The sequence below is a fragment of the Hyperolius riggenbachi genome, chromosome 1 (genome assembly GCF_040937935.1).
Source record: "Hyperolius riggenbachi isolate aHypRig1 chromosome 1, aHypRig1.pri, whole genome shotgun sequence".
In the NCBI taxonomy this organism is placed as follows: Eukaryota; Metazoa; Chordata; class Amphibia; order Anura; family Hyperoliidae; genus Hyperolius; species Hyperolius riggenbachi.
Genome location: NC_090646.1, coordinates 149,928,437 through 149,942,462, shown reverse-complemented (window position 1 = coordinate 149,942,462; position 14,026 = coordinate 149,928,437).

Below are 14,026 nucleotides of genomic sequence, written 5' to 3'. Positions count from 1 at the left end.
GCTGGCTTACTGAACAGGAAGAGCCAATATTTGAATCCTTGACCCATATACAATTAATGTTTTCTCCTGAGTTTTGTCCCAGGTGATATTTTTTAACTTGTCAATAAAATGCCTTTTAAGCCACAAGAAAGCAAGAAAATACTCAAAATAATTTTAATAGTACCTTTTCACCTTCTTTTTGGTACTTTTTTTAGTTGAAAAGTTCTGAAAATTATATCCTGGGAGAAAACTCAGGTGAAAATTTGAAATTGCATATGGCCCCTGATCTCCTGAGTCAGAACCTTCAGCCACTAGACCAGGCATGGGCAAACTTGGCCCTCCAGCTGTTAAGGAACTACAAGTCCCACAATGCATTTGCCTTTTTGAGTAATGACTGTGGATGCCAGACTCCTGCAATGCATTGTGGGACTTGTAGTTCCTTAACAGCTGGGGGCCAAGTTTGCCCATGCCTGCACTAGACAGACTACATAAAAAAATAAATCCTTTCTCACCCCTATGGGTGGTATGTGCTTCACAATTTTGATTAGTCAATGACTGACCAATTTTACCACCCCCTTACCACACACATCCAATTTTGATTGACCACATTTACCTCTTCCGTGTAATAAGAGAGCGTACCTGCACAATCTGTTCATAGTATTCAAAATCTGTTGGCCCTCATACTTTACGGAGGTAGTAAAATTGGCCAGTGATTGGTAAATCAAAATTGAAGGTGTGTACCGGGCTTTAGCACTGAACAGGAGCACCAGTAACCCTAGTTTAACCCAAGTCTCTTTGCTGTCCTTTATTGATAACTCCCCACCTGGTTACTGACAGACAGACACTTGTGGTTCTTAATTTTTTAAACACTGAGGTCTCCTAAATCACCTTGTTTTTATTCCTGAACTTAGCAGCTGTTTGCCAGGAGTTCATCATAAAAATATGCACCTATCTAGTTTGGGTTTGCTCGGGAAGCCAAAGTTTGCTCCTCCTATACATGCCTATGCGGTGATGCATCTCCTCACCTACCATCTTCTTAGTTTGTACGTTTCTATAGATTTTTCACGTAACTGTTAGAAAAACAGGGTTTCCTCCACCTAAACTGTTCATCCCCCATGCAAGCTGGTAAAATCAAGGAAAGCCTCTCCTCTTTGAAAACTGCCCTTGTTTAATATTCTGGCTCATCCCCACCTGCATACATTTGCAGAAACATAAACTAAATTTTGCATCAATTCTACATTATTAGCATCTCACTGACCATCTCTAGTATGGACCAAAATGAAATCAGTGAGAAATTTCAAATAAGCTCCTAGCAGAAAATGTATTATTTAAATTTGCAGCCAAGCTTTCCTGTTGGACTGAGGTGGGCATGGGACTTTTTTCTATAATAGAGGACAAGAGCAGTTTGCAAAGCCCTACATAGCTCCACACAACTTGGGAGAAGGATGTGACCCATGATGTTTTTTAAATAGCATTTTAATAACAAAACATCTTGCTTATATGATCACATTAGCACTTAAACAAGGGCCTGCAATGTTCAATCCATTGCCTTAGTACCACTCTTGACATTTTGCATAATCTACTACAAGCCATGGAGCTTGTATCTTATTTTTGATTTGATTGTACTTTAAAGAGGAACTCCAGTGAAAATAATGTAGTAAAAAAAGTGCTTCATTTTTTACCATAATTATGTATAAATGATTTAGTCAGTGTTTGCTCATTGTAAAATCTTTCCTCTCCCAGATTCACATTCTGACATTTATTACATGGTGACATTGTTACTGTGGGCAGGTTATTTAGCTGTTTCTAGCTGCTCTGGCTGTTAGACAGCTAATAACAGCTATTTCCTGTCTCTGAACATTGTTACATTGTGGCAGTTTGCCAGGAGTACCGCAGTATTCAGAGCCTCTTGTGGGAGGGGTTTCAGCACAAAATCAGTCACACAGCGCCCCCTGATGGTCTGTTTGTGAAAATCATTGTCTTTCTCATGTAAAATGGGGTATCAGCTACTGATTGGGAAAAAGTTCAATTCTTGGTTGGAGTTTCTCTTTAAGAGGGGTGTTGATGAAAAGTCAATATTATGTCTTCATTGAAACATTCCTACTTTCTTGCCAATACTTTATTATCTGCTTGGATGAGCTACAAGGGATATTTGGGTTACAAAGTTAATAATTAGAGAAGATATTTGTGATGTAAGTCCCAAATGTATTTTGGAAAACTGGATCATTTTAAGAAGAGATAGTGCTGTAGAAATACATTTCAATAGGAGAAAAAAAAATCTCACCTCTTTTTAAGATTTAGGAGTCCAGGGGGGAGGGAAGAAGGAATGGAGGGCGGCTGACCAGCTGTACTGTTTGACAGCTGGAATTCTAAAGTGGACCTGATCTTTCTGTGTATGTGTGCTGTGCAGGAACACTTCTTATTTAAGAGTTCTGCTTTATACAACCCTGGCACAATAGCGCAAATCACTGAAGCTGATATGTCGTAGGTAATCAGTGCTTCACAGCTTTGTACTTCATCAAGCAGTATAAAGCTAGAAACAGCTGTGTTATCAATATTAACTTAGATACCTGGGTGTTAAGCATGTAAATGAACAGTGGCAGGGAGTGTTGATCATTTACCCAATTCAATACTATATTTTCTAAATTTTCATTATGTGTAAGCATGTAAATGAGTCCATGGTACTACAATGTAACAACTATGGGTCTCAAGGAAATATTTAAAACTGTCTGCCAGTGCCAGTCCAAGACTCTCTTTTGTTTTTCTAGATAATAGTATAAAACCTGCTATTTGTTCTAAGTGATTTGGAGGAGCAGATGTATTTTATTATGTTTTATTTTTAGGGAATTAATTAGTTCAGCTGAGATTCTTTTGAAAACAGTCTCAAATAGATAAAGCCTCTGAGGTAGTATTATAGTCACGGAAATATTATAGATCTTGCCAATAAAGGAAAGTTTAGGCAGGGTTTATGACTAAAGAAAGCAAGTATAGATTTTCACAGTTGGGTGTCAGATTAATCCCTAGATTTTTAGGGACTTTGTGTAGCACCATTATTATGGGAATTTTAGTGGGTATTGTAAATCAGGTAATATATTTACCAAAAGGAGTCCTGTTTTTAGAAGGATTTACTCTATAGCCTGAAGTTGAACCAGACTCTCACAGGAGCTTGTGCAGATTAGTAAGGGTAATTGGGAGATTAGCCAGGATAAGGACATCATCTGTAAATAAGTAAATCTTAACCTGTTGGCCTCTAATTGAAATTCCCCTGATGTTGGGGGTTCCTCTAATTTATGATGCCGAGGGTTCATTACATAAAATGAGTAATAGAGAGGATGGGGACAACCATGTCTGTTGCTGTTATAGACAGTGAATGGTGGGGACACAGCATGTGAAGCTAAGCAGAGCAAGAGAGCAAACAAGGAAGTGGGCTTTTACAAAAGTTCCTCCAAAGACCATGCAATGCAATTAAAAAAGTTAATGGCCGCTTAGCCTATTTTAGGCCTTTTCTGTGTGTAAGCTTCACTTGCTTAGTACTGAAAAAGGCATTTGAAATATGCGTGTTTTGATAAGAGGGGAGTAGTTTGGAGAGATAGAGAACAGCATGAATCATGCATACCTCCTTGAAATAGGTAGATATGACCAGGATTTCGTCTTCATCAATCAGTGACTGGAGATAAATTTGCAAAACTGTGTAATATTATGAGGGAATGTTTAGCAAGGTGACTATATCTTGTTATGGTTTGTTTTGACAGATAGAAACATTATCTCACTCATATTAGTTTGTGGTCCCTGAAAATGTATACTTTGAGGTTGTTGAAGCATATAGCAGTATAAGACTCTGGAAGACCAATACAACTTAGGCTGTTCCTTCAAGACCTGCTTTCCAGGTCCTATAATCATGCCATAAGTGTTAACTAAAGTTTCAATTGTGACTGTGTTTTGGTGAGTTAAGCAGAGGGTTGATCTTCAGTCACGCTAACTTAGCCTTCCAGATAAGTCAGGCAGAAAGAGTGATATTAAACATCTAGTTGTGGTTGTAAGTGGGTCACTAGGGAGTCAGAGAAGAGATGATCGATGCTAAGTCCACTGACAAATGAAGAAAGACCTCAGACGCTAAGTCTTTGTAGTTAGTCAAGGTGGGTTGGTCTAAAAAATCATTCAAGCCGGAATTCAGTGAAAGATAGCTACCCTTGGGACTAGGAAGTGAATTCACCTAACCTAATCCATTATCATACTGTAGCAGTAGCCAAAAAACACTAACTGTAGCCAGATCCTAGCACTCACTTAAAACATAAAGGCAGCAATAAAGTGGATCACATTAATCACATTTGACAGTAATAACTTATTACCCCTGCAAACTAGAATGCAAAATATCCAACCAGTGGGGCCACAGTGTGAGTTTGACATGGGCCCACTGTATTGATATGGATCCCCGAAACCTACTAAGGACAGCTGCAGTGTCCGAGAGGTGTAATCAGACTAAGGAAACAGTTTGTTAGCAATTACTACTAGCATAGCACCAATGAAAAGCTAATAAGATGGAAGAAGGAGGTTTCTAGTCCAGAGGCCCTGTTACAGTCGCAACCTCCGCATCTCCTATTGCTGTGCCACTGTATCCAACTTATTTTGAATTTTTTATTGAGGAAATGTGTGACTGGGTAAGGTTATTTATGTTTGTTAAACAGTTGGAGAGGGGTGCAACAGCACATTTGTGGTGACGTAGCGTTGTACTGTACTGAGCTGTACAGTGCCAGTAGAGACAGTTGTTTGATCATTTTCTACCAAAATCTGATCGGGATCAAGTACCGCAAAGTGAGACATCTAATATTACTCCTAAAGCCTATAATAAGCCATACCTACCAATTAAGACCAGGTTTAGGCAGTACAAGTCAAATTTGTTTACAACAAGGCTTTAACCTTCCTGGCGGTAAGCCCGAGCTGAGCTCGGGCTATGCCGCCGGAAGGCACCGCTCAGGCCCCGCTGGGCCGATTTGCATAATTTTTTTTTGCTGCACGCAGCTAGCACTTTGCTAGCTGCGTGCAGTGACCGATCGCCGCCGCTACCCGCCGATCCGCCGCTATCCGTCGTGCCGCAGCCGCCCCCCCCCCCAGACCCCGTGCGCTGCCTGGCCAATCAGTGTCAGGCAGCTCTATGGGGTGGATCGGAATCCCCTTTGACGTCACGACGTTGATGACGTCGGTGACGTCATCCCGCCCCGTCGCCATGGCGACGGGGGAAGCCCTCCAGGAGATCCCGTTCTTTGAACGGGATCTCCTGATCGCCGATCGCCGGAGGCGATCGGAGGGGCTGGGGGGATGCCGCTGAGCAGCGGCTATCATGTAGCGAGACTTTGTCTCGCTACATAAAAAAACAAAAAAAAATTTAAAAAAAAAGATTTGCTGCCCCCTGGCGATTTTTTAGCAAACCGCCAGGAGGGTTAACATCATATACTGTATAAATCATCTATATAAAAATTCAACTTTTCTATAGTTATGAAGTTTTTGTACTTTGTTTACAACCTGTCTTCACAACTTTTGCATGCTGTTCCGTAAACATAACCTGTACAGAAATCCTATTACTTCTGGGATGGATTGACACCGTTTAGTGAAATGGCTTGTGATTTTATTTTATTTTTTATTTAGACAGTGTTTCTTCTTACAGAAAACATGAAGATCATCTTCAAAGACACATCAAACGCTGATTAAAGGGTAGCTTAACATCACCACTGAAACAGATACACATTCATCATGCACAGAAGACTGCCGCTCTGCATACGTTTTACCAGAAAAATGCTTGATTTTAGCACGGGTCATTGATGGGTTATATGAATGATGCAATTAATGCAAAACAAGATTAAAATGCACAAAAGAAATCCACGGTGTTATTTCATTTTCAAATATTTGTATTCCTGTACATCTGACCTTTAAATGGTTGATATTTACTTATTATAAAGTGAATGATACATTTTTTTTTATCAGGAAAGTATTTAAAGGATGAGCATACTTATAAATTACATATTGAGGGAGCGTGGTCAAGATGGCGGATTGAGGGGACGTGTCTCTCTAGCCTCTACTGTTGAATTTGTTCCTATTCATCCTGCACAGCTCTCTTTGCACAATCTAACCGAATTTGTGACTGACTGTGTCCCTGAACTGAATGTCTAGGGGCAAGAATTAGAAGGCATCCTGTGACAGCAGCAATGCTCCATCTCCATGTGGATCTGAGACCCAGCTGATGGCCATCTTGAAAAAGAGGAGTAAGGCGGTTCAAACCATGGAGGCAGAGGATGCTCAGGACCAGGGCTCCCGGTTCCAGGTCATTATGGAGATGGACGCTAAGCTCTCAGCGGAAATTGATAAAGTCCATTAGGATACCAGCATAATCCGGCAGGATAAGGACAAGATCAGGAGTCAGTTGTCAGAAGTGGAGGAGAGAACTGCTGCAACTGAGGGCAGTCTGTAGGTCTGTATGTATTAATAAATGTATTAATAAAAATACGCTGAATCTTCATCCTTGATGGGTCAAGTCCTATGTGGATGTTGAACACTATTGGTTACTTTTGTAAGGCTTGTTGGACCTTTTACCTCACTGGACTCCCCGTGTCACATTGGCATAATCCTGTGGCCAGCAGAAGCCTATAGTATACATCACAGGGGGCACATTTACATTAGAAGGGACAGTGCCCATGGGTTCCATTGTGTTTGTCATTCACAGTTATTGCATGCAATTACCGCCAAGCATCTGATTAACAACCTCAGCCTGAGATTTCCCAGTATGTCAAATCAATGCATTGGACTAATTTTGGCCATGAATCAGTCAAATCGTTGATCAGACTTGCTTGTGGTGGCACTGATTTTCAACCGATTTGATATTTATCGAATTGAATGGTCTATTGGCCAAGTCGCCTGATGTGTGGCCTCCTTATGTGTGAGTTCTGTATCTGAGCCACAAAGAAAGTTATCATTTTAAGTTGGAGGCTAGCTGCAGGTCTTCCATTCTTATTTGAATCTTGATGTGTGTGGTTGGACTTCACAGATCTACACCACTGCTGTCTTAAGCCTAGTACACACTTTGAATTATGATTGGCCAATCACTGGCCAAATTTACCGCCTCCATGGTCAACAGATATTGAACATTATGAGAAAATTGTGCAGGTAAACCCTCATACTACAAGGAGGTGGTAAAATTGATAGTTATTGTGCAATCATAATTTAAATTGTGTACTGGGCTTAAATTTGAGGGTCGAACTGTCTTAATGATTACCTAACATCAGGCCATCTCTAATTTAGAAATACTGAACAGTTGGCCCGTGTTGTGAGACACCATACAGTGATAGGTATGCTTTGTAAAGAACCACTAAGGTGTGAAATTGCCATATTTCAATCACAGCTGAACCTCAGCGGAAAGATATGTTTTGTTTATGATTGATTCTTGGAAAAGACAGAAGAGGTGAGAGAGGTGTAGGAGGTGAAGAAACAACCTCTTCTTCCTTCACCATCACTTTCTACGTGACTTGCAACATTTTACTGTAGCTGTGATGCCCCAGGTTCTACAGCACCCTAGCAACACCACAAACCAAAGCTGTGAAAATAAAAGCATACCTTAAGGTCAGGAAAGTGTAAATGGATTTTCCTGGGGAAAGAAAACAGAACAATATTTTTTGTACATTTGTATATTTTAAATAAAATGTATATTAAACATAAAACTATAGCAAAAAAAACTTCCAGCAGCAATTCACGCAGTACATCTTGGAATGCATTACTGGGTAACAAGTCTTATGCCCTCTCTACACGTCCTGTCAGCCTGAAATCCAGAAGAACATATACGAGATATATATTCTCGCCAGCAGCTATGTATACATTGATTATGTATACAATGTAAAAGGCGACTTGCTTTTAGAGCCTGTCATAACCAGTACAACTTTGTCTGTGCTGTAAAAGAAAAGCCATAGTTTATTTTTGATAAAACGTGTTGTAAATCTGTAAGCACCAGAAAAAGCTCAGCAAAACATTGGTTTTATAGGCTTTCTGCCAATGTAGAAAGAAGAATTTGCTTTGGTATTTACCAGCCAGATGTGGCATGACTCGAATATACCTGGCATTACATAAAGAGGGTAATGCTTCGCAGCTGATGGTAATCACAAACGGCTCTCATTGACCACTGTTGTAAGTAATCAAGAGAGCAGATCAGTGGATCAAAGCACCTGGAAACATTGGTGCCAGGTTACAGCAATTCTAGAGGCAGAAAACAGGCTACAGGCGCAGAGTTTCGGAGTCTTGTAGAGTTAGAAGCACCATGCTAGGTATTGGCAGTTGGAATTAGCACAGTAAATATAGTATATAGTTTCAGTTACACTGAAAGTGAAAAAAAAAACAACTTATGATATAATGAATTGTATGTCTAGTACGGACAATGAACAGAACGTCAGTTGCAAAGAAAACAGTCTCATATTTTTATTTTCAAGTTAAATACCTTTTTTATAACATTACATCGTACGATCACGGTCACAGTTTTAAAACCACACTCTGTCCTTTAAGCTATAAAACAAAAATAATGACCTTTTGAACTTCCCTGCAGTAAAACCTTATCACAAGCTGTCTCTCACTGTATCTTGGCTGTTTAAGTGCTTCAGAGAACAGGATTGTATGCGACCCAGAGGGTAATAGTTATTCAGGTACTGTTTATGTTTTGTGTTAGGGGTGCCTGGGTCATATTGTAATAGTTATTCAGGTACTGTTTATGTTTTGTGTTAGGGGTGCCTGGGTCATATGGGAATAGTTATTCAGGTACTGTTTATGTTTTGTGTTAGGGGTGCCTGGGTCATATTGTAATAGTTATTCAGGTACTGTTTATGTTTTGTGTTAGGGTTGCCTGGGTCGTATGGGAATAGTTATTCAGGTACTGTTTATGTTTTGTGTTAGGGGTGCCTGGGTCATATGGGAATAGTTATTCAGGTACTGTTTATGTTTTGTGTTAGGGGTGCCTGGGTCATATGGGAATAGTTATTCAGGTACTGTTTATGTTTTGTGTTAGGGGTGCCTGGGTCATATGGGAATAGTTATTCAGGTACTGTTTATGTTTTGTGTTAGGGATGCCTGGGTCATATGGGAATAGTTATTCAGGTAATGTTTATGTTTTGTGTTAGGGGTGCCTGGGTCATATGGGAATAGTTATTCATGTACTGTTTAACCAAACCCATACATTTCTTATGATCCTAAGCAATGCCCCAGGTCTAAGCGGCAAACAACCACACAAAAATAGGTTGATTTGTGAACTGCATTTGTTTTACCTTGCACCAAATCATTCACTGGGGTTATTATGCATAACTGTATTTATTCTTTTGGGAGAATAATGTAAATAATTGTATAATTTCAGTGCTGGACTGGAATGCAGTCCCCTATACCATAAGACAAACTAAAACCTGTCTACGCCATATTAAGAATTGCGTGCTTATATGAGATCCTTCCCCACCGTCTCGCACTTGCATCAGGAATGTTACTGTCTAGTGTCTACCACCCTCTTGATTCCCATTACATATACAACCAGCACAACTCTATATGGAGTATAACTGCGCACAGTAAAGATAGAGTATCAGTGCGGTTATTAAACAGCCTCTGCAGACAGGAATGCAGAATTGAAAAATAAAAAGCACATTGTGAAGCAATAAAGCTACTCGGGTATGGGGACTATACTAAATGTGATGGATAGACCAGATGCCCGATAAGCCATCCGTACACATAAGAATCTTTATGTTTAAGGCACCTTGGGAAATTTAATTATATGCTGTGGAAATAATATGCAGCTAAGCTCCGCCATTCTGTTAAAGTGTGAGTGCGTGTGGGTGAGTGGAGAGAGGTAATCATACTACATAAAGTGTCATGGGTCTGGCGGTTTGATGGCACTTTAAGGTACAGTATGCTTCATCATTATTGGAAGTAGCGTTAATTGCTTCACATCTGGAGGGGCCCATCAGAGAAATCCGCTGCCTCTCAGAGGTTAACCTGATAGAAAGAAATGCGCTGTAAGCTATTCTAAGCTAATCCAAGCAGGCGTAGATGCTCCTGATATGGCTCTTTATATTCAGCGCACTTATTTACACAGTATGTCTGAACTTTAGAGCATGGATCACATTGTACTTGTTAGATGTTCCTTCTTAAGACATCTGACAAAGTAACTTAAAGAGACTCCGTAACAAAAAATGCATCCTGTTTTTTATCATCCTACAAGTTCCAAAAGCTATTCTAATGTGTTCTGGCTTACTGCAGCACTTTGTACTATCACAGTCTCTGTAATAAATCAACTTATCTATCTCTTGTCAGACTTGTCAGCCTGTGTCTGGAAGGCTGCCAAGTTCTTCAGTGTTGTGGTTCTGCTATGAACTCCGCCTTCCAGGCCCCTCTATGCACACTGCCTGTGTGTTATTTAGATTAGAGCAGCTTCTCTCTTCTCTCTTATCTTTTACAAGCTGGATAAATCGTCCTCTGAGCTGGCTGGGCTTTCACATAGTGAGGAATTACAGACAAGGGCAAAGCTGTTTGCAGGAAGAAAAGAGCAACCTGAAACTTCAGTGCATGAGAGATGCAGGGGGAAAGAAACACACAAACGATCTCTTGAGATTCAAAAGGAAGGCTGTATACAGCCTGCTTGTATATGGATGTATTTTCTATGTGTGGACATACTGTACATCAACCTACTTCCTGTTTTGGTGGCCATTTTGTTTGTTTATAAACAAACTTTTAAAAACTGTTTTTAACCACTTTTAATGCGGCGGGGAGCGGCGAAATTGTGACAGAGGGTAATAGGAGATGTCCCCTAACGCACTGGTATGTTTACTTTTGTGCGATTTTAACAATACAGATTCTCTTTAAAGAATGATGCGGTGCTGTCCTGGGTACATTGAATTACACAGAGTCATGTGATTTAAAACTGCTTTTGAAAACATTGATGGGGGATTGCATATTGTTAATGTAGGAACAGGCCAAAGAAATTTGGTATAGTGTACATAAATAACCACTGGAACATTTACTAACACAGAGAACTATCACAAAGACATCCAGTCTTCCTTACCAGGAGGAAGTGCAAAACGCACTTTTTTTTTCAGAACATTTAACCAGTAAATTATTAATGGTAAAAAGTAGCTCAGAAGATTGACTTTGTAATCAGTCTGATCCTGATGTGGTACACATATGCCAGGGGGTACTGCTTATGGGTCCCTGGGGTACTCTGGCTTGATGTAGTTAATAAAATATAGCAAATTTTGATTTTTCAAAAATTAAGAATCAAATAAATCCTATATAAACAACAGCACCAAATGACTAGTTTAGCTGCTTAAATGCCATAATACACTCTTGGAAATGGTTTATAAACTGTTGGACTGGAGATGGAACCTGGACGATAAGAAGGAGTGAATCCATAGCTTCCTACAATGTTCCTGTCAAAATGTAGAAGGAAACTGCACTCCCTGATCATAAACAATGTCTTGTGGTAGCCCATGTAGTCAACAATTTTGCATAAAAAGTGCTCTAAAAGGGGGCTGAAAACTGGTCCACATAATTAAGAAATAAGCCATCTTGGTCAAGCAGTCGATGATCTTGAAAAAGAGGGAAAATCCTTCATAAGGTAATGATACAGTCACTGTGGTCATACTCCAATGGCAATAAGGGTTCAGGAATACAAGAGAGGATGGGGAACAGATAAAGCAGTAGGAATCGAGTCTTTAAACTCTGGAAATCAAAAATTCTCTTGCTTTAGAGGTTCCAAAATTGTCTGCTAATAAAACTCATTTGTTCATACTTCTTCAGGGACAAAGATTGGAATATAAACCCATGCTAACTGTGTGAATTATCAACAGATCTTGTTGCTTGTTGCATGATAAAAAAAAGCTTGGATTTTTGAGAAACTTTTTTAGTGTTAATGTCAGTAGAGGAGGATCCCTGAGAGGACATCCAAAACAGAGCATTACATTCTTGGAGTTCAGACAGTAGGAGATATTGGGGTTGATCAGGGCCGGGCCGAGGCATAGGCTGGAGAGGCTCCAGCCTCAGGGCGCAGTGTAGGAGGGGGCGCACAATTCATTCAGCTGTCATTCCTAATTGTGCATGAAGCAGAAAGAAATAAGAAAAGGGGATACATAGCAGTGACTGCAAGCCAGATAACTAGATATTAAGGTGTTGGGGAGGTTGTGGGCCCTGTGGCCCTCTTAGTCTAATAGCAATCAGTGTGTGATGGCTGGGGTGGCAGGGATGGAGGGGCGCACTTTGGTGTCTCAGCCTTGGGTGCTGGAGGACCTTGTCCCTGCTCTGGGGTTGATGCACAAAATGCCAATAACATTTCACACCATGCGGCAATGTTACTGTAATAGTAATGCTCGTTCTGCTGATAGCAAGTTGAGCATAATTGTAGCAATGCACAGAAACACTGTACGTGGTACAAAAGTAGTGTAGCGCAGGCTACCCGTCTTCTGTACCAAGGGTTCACTGTTTACTATTAGTAGTTTCTATTGTCAGGACAGGCCGGGACCATTGCCGCATGGTGTGCAATGATAACCGGCTTTTTGTGCATCAACCCCACTTACCTAAAACCTAAAAATTAAGAGAGCCCACTAGAAATGGTGAGATTTGAGACAAATTGCTGTTAGGAGCAGAGATCTTTATTGTCAGTGAGTGGAGAGCTCCTTCAGGAACATACCTCCATTGGATAAATGAGAAGTTCAATTGAGAGCCACCAGGAGGAAGTTTTACATGTAAATTCCCCCTCCACAAGTGGCCTTCCAATGCAAGTATACAGGTATACATGCACTGCACTTATGCTTATAAAACATCAAGTACATGCATACACGCCTACATCCACAATAATATTTTCATGGCAGGCTGCAAATTTAACAATAGAAAAATCATAACAATGACAATTTTTTTTTTATTTTGCATAAATGGTGTTTGTCGGTAGAGTTGGGCCGAACGGTTCGCCTGCGAACGGTTCTATGCGAACTTCAGTGGTTCGCGTTCGCGTCCCGCAGGCGAACCTTTGCGGAAGTTCGGTTCGCCCCATAATGCACATGGAGGGTCAACTTTGACCCTCTACATCACAGTCAGCAGGCCCAGTGTAGCCAATTAGGCTACACTAGCCCCTGGAGCCCCACCCCCCCTTATATAAGGCAGGCAGCGGCGGCCATTACGGTCACTCGTGTGCTGCCTGCGTTAGTGAGAGTAGGGCGTGCTGCTGCAGACTGTCTCTCAGGGAAAGATTAGTTAGGCTTAACTTGTTCCTGTCTGGCTGCATACCTGTTCTGTGAACCCACCACTGCATACCTGTGCTGTGAACCCACCACTGCATACCTGTGCTGTGAACCCACCACTGCATACCTGTGCTGTGAACCCACCACTGCATACCTGTGCTGTGAACCCACCACTGCATACCTGTTCAGTGAACCCACCACTGCATACCTGTTCAGTGAACCCGCCACTGCATACCTGTTCTGTTCAGTGGACCCGCCACTGTATACCTGTTCATTGAACCCACCACTGCATACCTGTGCTGTGAACCCACCACTGCATACCTGTTCTGTGAACCCACCACTGCATACCTGTTCAGTGAACCCGCCACTGCATACCTGTTCTGTTCAGTGGACCCGCCACTGTATACCTGTTCAGTGAACCCGCCACTGCATACCTGTTCTGTTCAGTGGACCCGCCACTGTATACCTGTTCAGTGAACCCGCCACTGCATACCTGTTGTGTTCAGTGAACCTGCCACTGCATACCTGTTCTGTGAACCCGCCACTGTATACCTGTTCTGTTTAGTGAACCCACCACTGTATACCTGTTCTGTTTAGTGAACCCGCCACTGCATACCTGTTCTGTTCAGTGGACCCGCCACTGTATACCTGTTCAGTGAACCCGCCACTGCATACCTGTTGTGTTCAGTGAACCTGCCACTGCATACCTGTTCTGTGAACCCGCCACTGTATACCTGTTCTGTTTAGTGAACCCGCCACTGTATACATGTTCTGTTTAGTGAACCCGCCACTGTATACCTGTTCTGTTTAGT